The sequence below is a fragment of the Heterodontus francisci genome, chromosome 1, assembly GCF_036365525.1.
Source record: "Heterodontus francisci isolate sHetFra1 chromosome 1, sHetFra1.hap1, whole genome shotgun sequence".
NCBI classification, from domain to species: domain Eukaryota; kingdom Metazoa; phylum Chordata; class Chondrichthyes; order Heterodontiformes; family Heterodontidae; genus Heterodontus; species Heterodontus francisci.
The window spans coordinates 149,482,070-149,494,475 of NC_090371.1; positions in this window are offsets into that span (position 1 = coordinate 149,482,070).

The window sequence follows — 12,406 nt, forward strand, 5'->3', positions numbered from 1 at the left end:
ATTAGTTTGGCTAATTTCTGGTAGATGGGAAACTTTAATCATATGCTGTGATCTGTGGATTAATGGGACTGAAACGACAGTGCTCCTGCCTCGGTCATAACATATTAATTGGGGGCATGTTTAGTTTAGTTTAGAGATACAGCACTGAAACAGGCCCTTCGGCCTACCGAGTTTGTGCTGACCATCAACCACCCATATATACTAATCCTACACTAATCCCATATTCCTACCACATCCCCACCTGTCTCTATATTTCCCTACCACCTACCTATACTAGGGGCAATTTATAATGGCCAATTTACCTACGTCTGGGATCCAAATACTACGGCAATTACGTGAATTATAATGGGAGTAATAATTCTGAAAGAGAAAATAAAAGGAACCAGGTTTCTTGTATAATTGGGTAAAGGCTGTCACATCAGAACGACATTGGCAATTGCAGCAGAGTTTCTGGGAAAGGAGAATATTTCCCTCAGTGACTTGACATCTTTAACAGTGGCAGCACAATTGGGGTTAGAATTGAAATCAGGTGCTAAAAAAGCAGAGATAATTAACATTATAACCCAACATCTAAAATTGGAAGAAGAAGATAATAATAAGTCAGAGGATGATGCACTAGGATTGGCTAAAATTTAGTTACAGTTGAGACAACTGGAGCTTCAACGGGAAAAAGATAAAGCAATAGAAATGGCAAACTTGAGACTGAAAAGGAGTTGAGAAAACTTGAACTTCAGAGAGAAAGTGAAAGAGCAGAGAGGGAATTTAGGTTAAAAGAGATGTAACTAAGACAAAGGGGTAGTCTTGAATCAAAGAACAAAGAACAAAGAACAGTACAGCACAGGAACAGGCCATTCGGCCCTCCAAGAATGCTCCGATCTTGATGGCTGCCTAAACTAAACCCTTCTGCACTTCCGGGGACCGGATCCCTCTATTCTCATCCTATTCATGTATTTGTCAAGATGCCTCTTAAATGTCGCTATCGTACCTGCTTCCACCACCTCCCCTGGCAGCAAGTTCCAGGCACTCACCACCCTCTGTGTAAAGAACTTGCCTCGCCCATCCCCTCTAAACTTTACCCCTCGCACCATAAACCTATGTCCCCTAGTAACTGACTCTTCCACCCTGGGCAAAAGCTTCTGACTATCCACTCTGTCCATGCCACTCATAACTTTGTGAACATCTCTCATGTCGCCCCTCCACCTCCGTCGTTCCAGTGAAAACAATCCGAGTTTATCCAACCTCTCCTCATAGCTAATGTCCTCCAGACCAGGCAACATCCTGGTAAACCTCCTCTGTACCCTCTCCAAAGCCTCCACGTCCTTCTGGTCATGTGGCGACCAGAATTGCACGCAATGTTCTTAGTGTGGCCGAACTAAGGTTCTGTACAGCTGCAGCATGACTTGCCAATTTTCATACTCTATGCCCCGACCGATGAAGGCAAGCATGCCGTATGCCTTCTTGACTACCTTATCCACCTGCGTTGCCACTTTCATTGACCTGTGGACCTGTACGCCCAGATCTCCCTGCCTGTCAATACTCCTAAGGGTTCTGCCATTTACTGTATACTTCCCACCTGCATTAGACCTTCCAAAATGCATTACCTCACATTTGTCCGGATTAAACTCCATCTGCCATTTCTCCGCCCAAGTCTCCAACCGATCTATATCCTGTTGGATCCTCTGACAATCCTCATCACTATCCGCAACTCCCCCAACCTTTGTGTCGTCCGCAAACTTAATAATCAGACCAGCTACATTTTCCTCCAAATCATTTAGATATACTACAAACAGCAAAGGTCCCAGCACTGATCCCTGCGGAACACCACTTATCACATCCCTCCATTTGGAAAAGCACCCTTCCACTGCTACCCTCTGTCTTCTATGATCGAGCAAGTTCTGTATCCATCTTGCCAGCTCACCTCTGACCCCGTGTGACTTCATCTTTTGTACCAGTCTGCCATGAGGGACCTTGTCAAAGGCTTTACTGAAGTCCATATCGACAACATCTACTGCCCTTCCTTCATCAATCATCTTCGTCACTTCCTCAAAAAACTCCATCAAGTTAGTGAGACATGACCTCCCCTTTACAAAACCATGCTGCCTCTCGCTAATTAGTTCGTTTGTTTCCAAATGGGAGTAAATCCTGTCCCAAATAACCCTCTCTAATAATTTCCCTATCACTGGCCTATAATTTGCTAGATTATCCTTGCTACCTTTCTTAAACAAAGGAACAACATTGGCTATTCTCCAATCCTCTGGGACCGCACCAGTAGCCAATGTGGATGCAAAGATTTCTGTCAAGGCCCCAGCAATTTCTTCCCTTGCCTCCCTCCCATCAGGCCCTGGGGACTTGTCTACCTTCATGCTTTGCAAGACACCCAACACCTCCTCCTTTTTGATAACGACATGACCGAGACTATCTACACTCCCTTCCCTAGACTCATCATCCAACAAGTCCTCCTCTTTGGTGAATACTGATGCAAAGTATTCATTTAGTACCTCACTCATTTCCTCTGGCTCACCACATAGATTCACTCCTCTGTCCTTGAGTGGGCCAACCCTTTCCCTGGTTACCCTCTTGCTCTTTATATATGTATAAAAAGCCTTGGGATTTTCCTTAATCCTGTTTGCCAATTACTTTTCATAACCCCTTTTCGCCCTCCTGACTCCTTGCTTAAGTTCCTTCCTACTGTCTTTATATTCCTCAAGGGCTTCGTCTGTTCCCAGCCTTCCAGCCCTTACGAATGCTTCCTTTTTCTTTTTGACTAGGTTCACAATATCCCGCGTTATCCAAGGTTCCCGAAACTTGCCAAACTTATCCTTCTTCCTCACAGGAACATGCTGGTCCTGGATACTAATCAACTGACGTTTGAAAGACTCCCACATGTCAGATGTTGATTTACCCTCAAACAGCCGCCCCCAATCTAAATTCTTCAGTTCCTGACTAATATTGTTATAATTAGCCTTCCCCCAATTTAGCACCTTCACCCGAGGACTACTCTTATCCTTATCCACAAGTACCTTAAAACTTATGGAATTATGGTCAGTGTTCCCGAAATGCTCCCCGACTGAAATTTCGACCACCTGGCCGGGCTCATTCCTCAATACCAGGTCCAGTACGGCCCCATCCCTAGTTGGACTATCTACATATTGTTTCAAGAAGCCCTCCTGGATGCTCCTTACAAATTCTGCCCCATCCAAGCCCCTAGCACTAAGTGAGTCCCAGTCAATATAGGGGAAGTTAAAATCACCCACCACTACAACCCTGTTACCTTTACATCTTTCCAAAATCTGTCTACATATCTGCTCCTCTACCTCCCGCTGGCTGTTGGGAGGCCTGTAGTAAACACCCAACATCGTGACTGCACCCTTCCTATTCCTGAGCTCCACCCATATTGCCTTACTGCATGACCCCTCCGAGGTATCCTCCCGCAGTAGAGCTGTGATATTCTCCTTAACCAGTAATGCAACTCCCCCACCCCTTTTACATCCCCTTCTATCCCACCTGAAGCTTCTATATCCCGGAACATTTAGCTGCCAATCCTGTCCTTCTCTCAACCAAGTCTCTGTAATAGCAACAACATCATAGTTCCAAGTACTAATCCAAGCTCTAAGTTCATCTGCCTTACCTGTTATACTTCTCGCATTGAAACAAATGTACTTCAGACCACCAGTCCCGCTGTGCTCAGCAACATCTCCCTGCCTGCTCTTCCTGTCAGTCTTACTGGCCTTATTTACTAGTTCCCCCTCATTTATTTCACCTGCTGTCCTACTGCTCTTGTTCCCACCCCAGGGAAAGGAATCCAGGGAAAGTTCTGGTTGGGAAGAATCTGAATCCAGCCCAGGACCCAGCAAAAAGCTGTTTCAATAAATGCAAGCTCTCCTTAAATTTGAGTAAAGGGACGTAGAGGTATTTTTCATATCTTTTGAAAAAATAGCCAAACAAATGAAGTGGCCAAAGGAATGCTAGACACTGCTTATGCAAAGCAGGTTGATGGGCAGAGCTCATGAAGTTTATGCCATGCTTCCTGAAGTGTCTTCTGCAGATTATGAGATGGCCAAAAAGGTAATTCTCTCTGCGTATAAGTTAGTCCCTGAAGCTTACCATCAGAAGTTTTGGAACTTATGGAGATTAGCTGGGCAGTCTTCTGTAGAATTTGAGAGGGAGAAGCAAATTAATTTTGACCATTGAATACGGGCATTAAAGATGGAAACTACATATGGGAACCTTCGAGAATTGATTCTTTTGGAAAAATTCAATCCCTTCAGTAGTGAGAACTCATGTAGGTAATCCAAAACTTTTCAAAGCTGGGCAAGCAGCAGAAATTGCTGATCATTCTGAGCTTGTGAATAAGCCAAAATCTTTTATCCATCACCCCCATAAACCCAAGAAGGATAGAAAGTGGGAGAGTGAAAGGAAGGCACGTAGCCGGGAACAAGAAGGAACAGCTGGGAATGCCCCAAGATCACCTTCTCAGGCCAGAAAGGAAGGTTCTGAGGGTGGAAGTGAGATCCGGAAGCCGAAGTGTTATCATTGCTACAAAATGGGTCATCTTTGTTCAGAATGCTGGAAAGTGTGAGGTAAACCCATAGGACTTGTTGGGGTACACAAAGCTAATGCAAAAAAAGGAGCTCTGACAGAGAGTACAGCAGACCAAGCTGTAGCTTTAACAGCAACTATAAAACCAGTTACAAAAACTAAAGTGAGTGTCCAGGTTAAGAATAAGATACCAAAAGTTATAATGAATTCTTGACAAAGGGAAAAGTAACACCATATCCTTTAAGTGAGGCAGGCAAACCCATTGTGACAAAACCACACCTGCCAAATGGAAATATATCAATTTCATCAAATGGAACACTAATTGAACTTTTACTGGACATTGAACATAACTTGTTTAAAAAGACCACAGAGCTGAATGACTGAAAACGTGGCTGCACATTTGCATTCTGAGAGATATTTGAAAAGAGAGACAATGGAAGTGCTCAATGATTCAGTTAGCAAGATTGGGCTGGGCAACAATGACGATCAAAATACATTGAGAGCCATTGTCTGTGTAACAGCCAGCACTCCACGCTCACCACCCACACCGCCCCCCACCCCCACCCCACCGAACATGTCTAGTAAGCTTGAGGAATCAACAAACCTCACAGGCGATGCTGTTTCAAACAAAGAGCTGGTCACATGGCTAACCTGCTGGCCAACCTGGGAATTGATGGAATTGTGACTCACAGAAAGGTTTGGGGCAGACTGCAATTGAACTTCAAAAAGAAAGCATTCTCTCTCTCTCTCTCATAGAGTCATAAAGCTATACAGCACAGAAACAGGCCCTTCAGCCCATCGTGTCTGTGCTAGCCATCAAGCACCTAACTATTCTAGTCCCATTTCCCAGCACTTGGCCCGTAGCCTTGTATGCTATGGTGTTTCGAGTGCTCATCTAAATACTTCTTAAATGTTGTGAGGGTTCCTGCCTCTACCACCCCTTCAGGCAGTGCATTCCAGATTCCAACCACCCATCTGGGTAAATCTTTTTTCCTTAAATCCCCTCTAAACCTCCTGCCCCTCACCTTAAATCTATGCCCCCTGTCTATTGACCCCTCCACTAAGGGAAAAATGTTTCTTCCTATCTAACCTATCAATGCCCCTCATACTTTTGTATACCTCAATCATGTCCCCCCTCATCCTTCTCTGTTCTAAGGAAAACAACCCTAGCCTTTTCAGTCACTCTTCATAGCTGAAATGCTCCAGCCCAGGCAACATCCTGATGAATCTCCTCTGCACCATCTCCAGTGCAATCACATCCTTCCAACAGTGTGGTGCCCAGAACTGTACACAGTACTCCAGCTGTGGCCTAACTAGCATTTTATAAAGATCCTTCATAACCTCTCCACTCTTATATTCTATGCCTCGGCTAATAAAGGCAAGTATCCCATATGCCTTCCTAACCACCTCATCTACCTGTGCTGCTGCCTTCAGTGATCTATGGACAATTACACCAAGGTCCCTCTGACCCTCTGTACTTCCAAGGGTCCTACCATCCATTGTATATTCCCTTGCCTTGTTAGTCCTTCCAAAATGCATCACCTCACACTTCTCAGGATTAAATTCCATTTGCCACTGCTCCACCCATCTTACCAGCCCATCTATATCATCCTGTAATCTAAGGCTTTCCTCCTCTCTATTTACGACACCACCAATTTTCATGTCATCTGCGGACATACTGATCATATCTCCTATATTCACATCTAAATCATTAATGTACATTACAAACAGCACCGATCCCTGTAGTACACCACTGGTCACAGGCTTCCACTCACAAAAACAACCCTTGACCATCACCACCTGCCTCCTGCCACTAAGCCAATTTTGGATCCAATTTGTCTAATTGCCCTGGATCCCATGGGCTCTTACCTTCTTAACCAATCTCCCATGCGGGACCTTATCAAAAGCCTTACTGAAGTCCATGTAGACTACATCAACTGCTTTACCCTCATCTACACATCTAGTCACCGCCTCGAAAAATTCAATCAAGTTTGTTCGACACAATCTCCCCCTGACAAAGCCGTGCTGACAATCCCTGATTAATCCCTGTCTCTCCAAGTGGAGATTAATCCTGTCCCTCAGAAGTTTCTGCAATAGTTTCCCTGCCACTGATGTTAGACTCACTGGTCTGTAATTACCTGGTTTATCGCTGCTACCCTTCTTGAATAATGGTACCACATTCGTTGTCCTCCAGTCCTCTGGTACCTCTCCCGTGGCCAGAGAGGATTTGAAAATTTGTGTCAGAGACCCTGCTATCTCCTCCCTTGCATCACATAACAGCCTGGGATACATCTCATCTGGGCCTGTAGATTTATCCACTTGTACCCCGCTAAAACAGCTAATACCTTTGCCCTTTCAATACTAATTTGTTCAAGTAGATCACAATCCCCCTCCCTGATCTCTACCCCTGCACCCTCCTTCTCCATAGTGAACACAGGTGAAAATTAATCATTTAAAACCTCACCTACGTCCTCCGGCTCCACACACAGATTGCCCCTTTGGTCCCTAATGGGCCCTACTCTTTCCCTGGTTATCCTCTTGCCCTTAATATACTTATAAAACGCCTTGGGATTTTCCTTTATCTTGCCCACTAGTGTATTTTCATGTCCCCTCTTCGCTCTCCGAATTACTTTTTTAAGTATGCCCCTATACTGTCTATACTCCTCTACTGCCTCCGCTGTATTCAGCGCTCTGAATCTGCCATTAGACGCCTTTTTTTCCCTTATCCAATCCTCTATATCCCTTGACTTGTTGGTCCGACCCTTCACCTTTACGGGAACATGTTGGCCCTGAACTTTCACTATTTCCTCTTTGAATGACTCCCATTGGTCTAATGTGGACTATCCTACAAGTAGTTGCTCCAGTCCATTTTAGCCAGATCCTGTTTTATCATATTGAAATCGGCCTTCGCCCAATTCAGTACCTTTATTTCCTGTCCCTCTTTGTCCTTTTCCATAACTACCTTAAATCTTCCAGAGTTATCCCTATCCCAGAAATGCTCCCCCACTGACACTTCTGACACTTGTCCGGCTCTATACCCAAGGATTAGGTCCAGTACCACCCCTTCTCTTGCAGGACTTTCTATGTGCTGGCTCTAAAAGCTCTCTTATATGCATTTTAAGAATTCTGTCCCTTTAAGGCTTATGCACTAAGACTATCCCAGTTGATATTGGGGAAGTTGAAATCCCCTACTATTATTACCTGACTATTTTTACACCTCTCTGAGATTTGCCGACCTATCTGCTCCTTTATCTCTCCCTGACTGTTTGGTGGCCTGTAGTACACTCCCAGCCAAGTGATTTCCCCCTCTCTGTTTTTAAGTTCTACCCATATGGCTCCATTTGAGGAACCTTCTAAGATATCATCCCTCCTTACTGCAGTAATTGACTCCTTGATCAACAGTGCAATGCCACCTCCTCTTTTACACCCCTCCCCCCTTGCCATGCCTGAAGATTCTATATCCTAGTATATTGAACTGCCAGTCCTGCCCCTCACTCAACCATGTCTCTGTGATAGCAATGATATCATATTCCCATGTGTTAATCAACGCCCTCAATTCATCTGTCTTACTAGTAAGACTCCTTGTGTTAAAAAAGGGGTATGGGATCACTTTTCCTCTGGAGACAAAATCCCGATAACTCTCAAGGATTTTGTTAAGTTTTCCCACCCTCTCAGTGGTAGTCTTATTGGGTTTTACTGCTGCAGTTAAAGCCACAGCCTGATCTGCTGTGCTTTCCATCAGGGCCCCTTTTCATGCACTGGTCTGGTGTACCCTCACTAAACCTATGGCTTTTCATCATAACTTCTATCAGTCAACTCGAAGATTACCTGCCTTGTTACAGTGGAAACATACAGCCTTCCAGGCAACACTCATGTTCTCAGCATCTTCCCTTTTGGCCTGAGGAGGGCCCCCTGTGTTTTCAGCTCTCCTTTCTCACTCATGGCTGTTCATCCTCCTATCACATTCCCACCTTCTACCCTTTTCAGGTTTTAGGAGGTGACTAGGGAAGGGTTTCCCTTGGGGCAAGGACTTGTGAATAAGTTTATAATCATCAGCCAGGATTGTTGTATGCCTGGCTCCTTGAACCTTTTGTTCTTCCACATAGTTTTTTATGGAAAGGAGAAGCAAGTATTTGAACTCCTCAAGGAGGATCGCCGCTCAGAGGTTTTCATAGGTGGGCTGTATCTTAAGTGCCCATATCCACTGATCAAAGTGAATTGCTTAACTCTTTTGAACTCAAGGTAAGTTTGTTCTGACTGCTTTTGGAGAGGTCGAAACTTTTGCTGGTGCACCTCCAGTACAAGCTCGTATGCACTCAGGATATCACTTTTGGTCATCTCATAATCTGATCAGGCAACACTAAATAAAGCTCATGGGCTTTTCCTGTTAGTTTGCATTGCAATAACTGTCTAGTTCTCTGCTAGCCACTTCAACAGTTTTGCAAACTTTTCAAAAGAGATGAAAATGCTTCCACATCCCCTTCACTGAACTTTGGTATCAACTGGGGGAACTTTACATAGGAATATAGGAACATAGGAAGATAGTAACAGGAGTAGGCCATTCAGCCCCTCAAGCCTGTTCCGCCATTCAATGAGATCATGGCTGATCCGCGGCTCCGCACCCAGTCCTGAGCTAGGGGTAATTCCCTCACTAGTAGTGCCTTCACTGGTTGTATTCCCCTAGTTAGTATGAGCCGCTTTAACTCCCTTTCTTCCTTTTCCTTTTGGAAAGCTCTTTCCTTTTCCCTTTCCAGGAATTCTCTTTCTCCCTTTCCTGGAAAGCTCTTTCTTTCTCTCTTTCCTGAAATTCTAATTCTAGTCTCCTCTGTTCTAGTTGTACCTTAGCTAATGTTACGTTGTCTCTTTCAGATTCTATGCCTGTCTCTGATTCTTCAGTTTCAATTTTAAAATGGTTGGCAACAAGTTTTCGGATTTTGGGTTTCCTAGCTTTTGGATGGATAGTAATTTCTAACTGCCCAGCTGCATTCCTCAACTCTTCAACAGATTGGTCTTTTAGCTTGGTCCAAGTTACTTCACTCCTTTCTAAGAAGGTACTGGCCTTGAATGTGGACATTTTAGTTGTCTCGCACTAGCCACAAGAAAACACACGTTGAAGTTTTTAAATTATTGCTAGGGACCAATTTGCTTCCAATTTCCCATTTGTCTTTGGGTTTGATCCCAGACGTGAGCCCCCAAATTTCTTTTACAGTCAAATGAGGAGAGGTTGAAGAGTTTCCCTCTTTTCCCTCTCCTTGTTTGACCACAGCAGATTTAATTTGTTCTTAAAGTGGATGGACTGGCCAATTCAGTAGGTGTTTGATTACTTACTTGCTGTGATCATAACAAGAACCAATCGGCAGGATATCTTGAGTTAACAAAGAAAGAGGTTAACATTATGGTTCCTAAACAGAACTAATAAAAATAATAAACAACGCGCCAACTTTCACTCACACACTGTGGAGGTTTGCACACACGCAAATTGGTTACAGAGTGGGGAAAGGTAGATTGGTGGAGTTAGCGTCCACAGAGGAAATAGTATACACTCTGTGGAATTTGGTGATTCGGCTGGCTTTGAGCTGAATTCAGTGCTCCTGAGGCTTTTAGTTTGAAGAAGTAGATGACTGGTTCAGTTGGTCTCTTGGAGATAGCAATGCAGATGATTTCCTCCAACAGGGTTTCTGGTTGTAACTGGAGTATGCAAAGGCGGTCAGTCAACAGGCAGGATTTGAAAGCTTTCAAGCTGTAATGGGGAGAGAGTGAGAGAACCCTACTTAGGGTCCACACATGTCAGAGTCCTCTGTGGACTCTAACTCCACCAATCTACCTTTCCCCACTCTGGGTCCCACCGCTGGCCTAAGTGGGGTCATCTCCCACATTTGGCCCTGGTGGCAGGATCACAGCCGTCCTGGTAAAATTCAGACCTGTCCCTTCAGGAGCTAGTCAGAGTTTGGGTATTCTACAACATGTAACTCACCAACTGTGCTTTTTCACCTTCTACATGGCAAAAGTGAGGAATTTAAAGGAGTTTTTTTTTACTCATTCCTGGAATGTGGACCTTGTTAACATTTATTGCCCTTCCCAATTGCCCTTGAGAAGGTGGTGGTGAGCCGCTTTCTTGAACTGCTGCAGTACATGTGGTGTAGGTGGTATACTTTCCTGTAGCCGTCTGATACAACTCAGTGCTTTGATAGGCAATTTCAAGGGTCAGTTAAGAGTCAACCACATTGTTGTCGGTCTGGAATTATATATATCCCAGAATAGGTAAGGACGCCTAATTTCCTTCCCAAAAGAGTATTAGTGAACCAGATGGGTTTTTATGACAATCCAGTAGTTTCATGGTCACCATCACTGCTACTAGCTTTTTCTCCCAGATTTATTTCATTCATTGAATTTAAATTCCCCAGCTGGCATGGTGAAATTTGAACACATGTCGCTGGATCAATAGTCCAGGCCTCTGGACTACTAGCCCAATAACATAACCACTATGCCACCGTGCCCATGCCATTTTCCACTTGATGAGTACAGCTTCAACAGCATTCAAGAAGCTTGACACCATACAGGAGAAAGCAGCCTGCTTGATCGGCACCCCACCCACCACCTCCACCACAGTGGCAGCTGTGTGTACCATGTACAAGATGCACTGCAGCAACTCATCAAGCCTCCTTCAACAGCACCTTCCAAATCCACAACCTCTACCACAAAGGCAGCAGATGCATGAGAACACCATCACCTGCAATTTCCCCTCTAAGTCACAAATCATCCTGATTTGGAAATATATCACCATTCTTCATTGTCGCTGGGTCAAAATCCTAGAATTCTCTACCTAACAGCATTGTGGGAGTACAAACACAGCACAGATTGCAGTGGTTCAAGAAGGTGGCTCACTGCCTTCTCAAGGACAGTTAGGGATGGGTAAAAAAGATGCTGATCTTGCCAGTGACCCTCACATCTCCTGAACAAATAGGAAAGAAAGCATTTACTGCAAGGGGGATGGAGTATATAAGTAGAGAGGTCTTGCTACAACTGTACAGGGCATTGATGAGATCACACCTAGAGTACTGTGAACAGTTTTGGTCTCCTTATTTAGGGAGGGATATACTTGCATAGGAAGCAGTTCAAAGAAGGTTCACTCGGCTGATTCCTGGGATGAAGGTGTTTTCTTATGAGGAAAGGTTGGGCCTATACTGATTGGAGTTTAGAAGAATGAGAGATGATCTGATTGAAACATATAAGATTCTGAGGGGGCTTAACAGGACTAATGCTGAGAGGATGTTTCCCCTCGTGGGGGAATCCAGAACTGGGCGTACAGTTTCAAAATAAGGGGTCTCCCTTTAAAGATGGAGATGAGGAGGAACTTGTCTCAGACAGACATTGATCTTTGGAATCCTCTTACCGAGAAAGTTTTGGAGGCTGGGTCATTGAATATATTCAAGTCTAAGTTAGACAGATTTCTGATCTACAAGGGAGTCAAGGGCTATGGGGGCAGGCCGGAAAATGGAGTTGAGACCACGATCAGATCAGCCATGATCTTATTGAATGGTGGAGCAGGCTCGAAGGGCCGAATAGCCTACTCCTGCTCCTACTTTTTTATGTTCTTATGTAAACACATGACATTGACCTTCATGGATATCTGCTCCCATTGTCATTTGAGTGTGTGTCTGGTAGGTCTCCTTCCCCTTGCAGATACAGGACATCTCACCTCCTTTCTGCCTCCTCCACCAATGCCTCCAGTGCAGCCTCTGGAACATTTGTTGTATCATTCCTCACTTTTTCCCAGGTCAGATTCTCTTAAACCACGACTCCCAGCCCTTGCTCCAGCCACAATGCACCTCCCCTTTAAAAGGTGCAGGCTAACTTTAAGCACTGC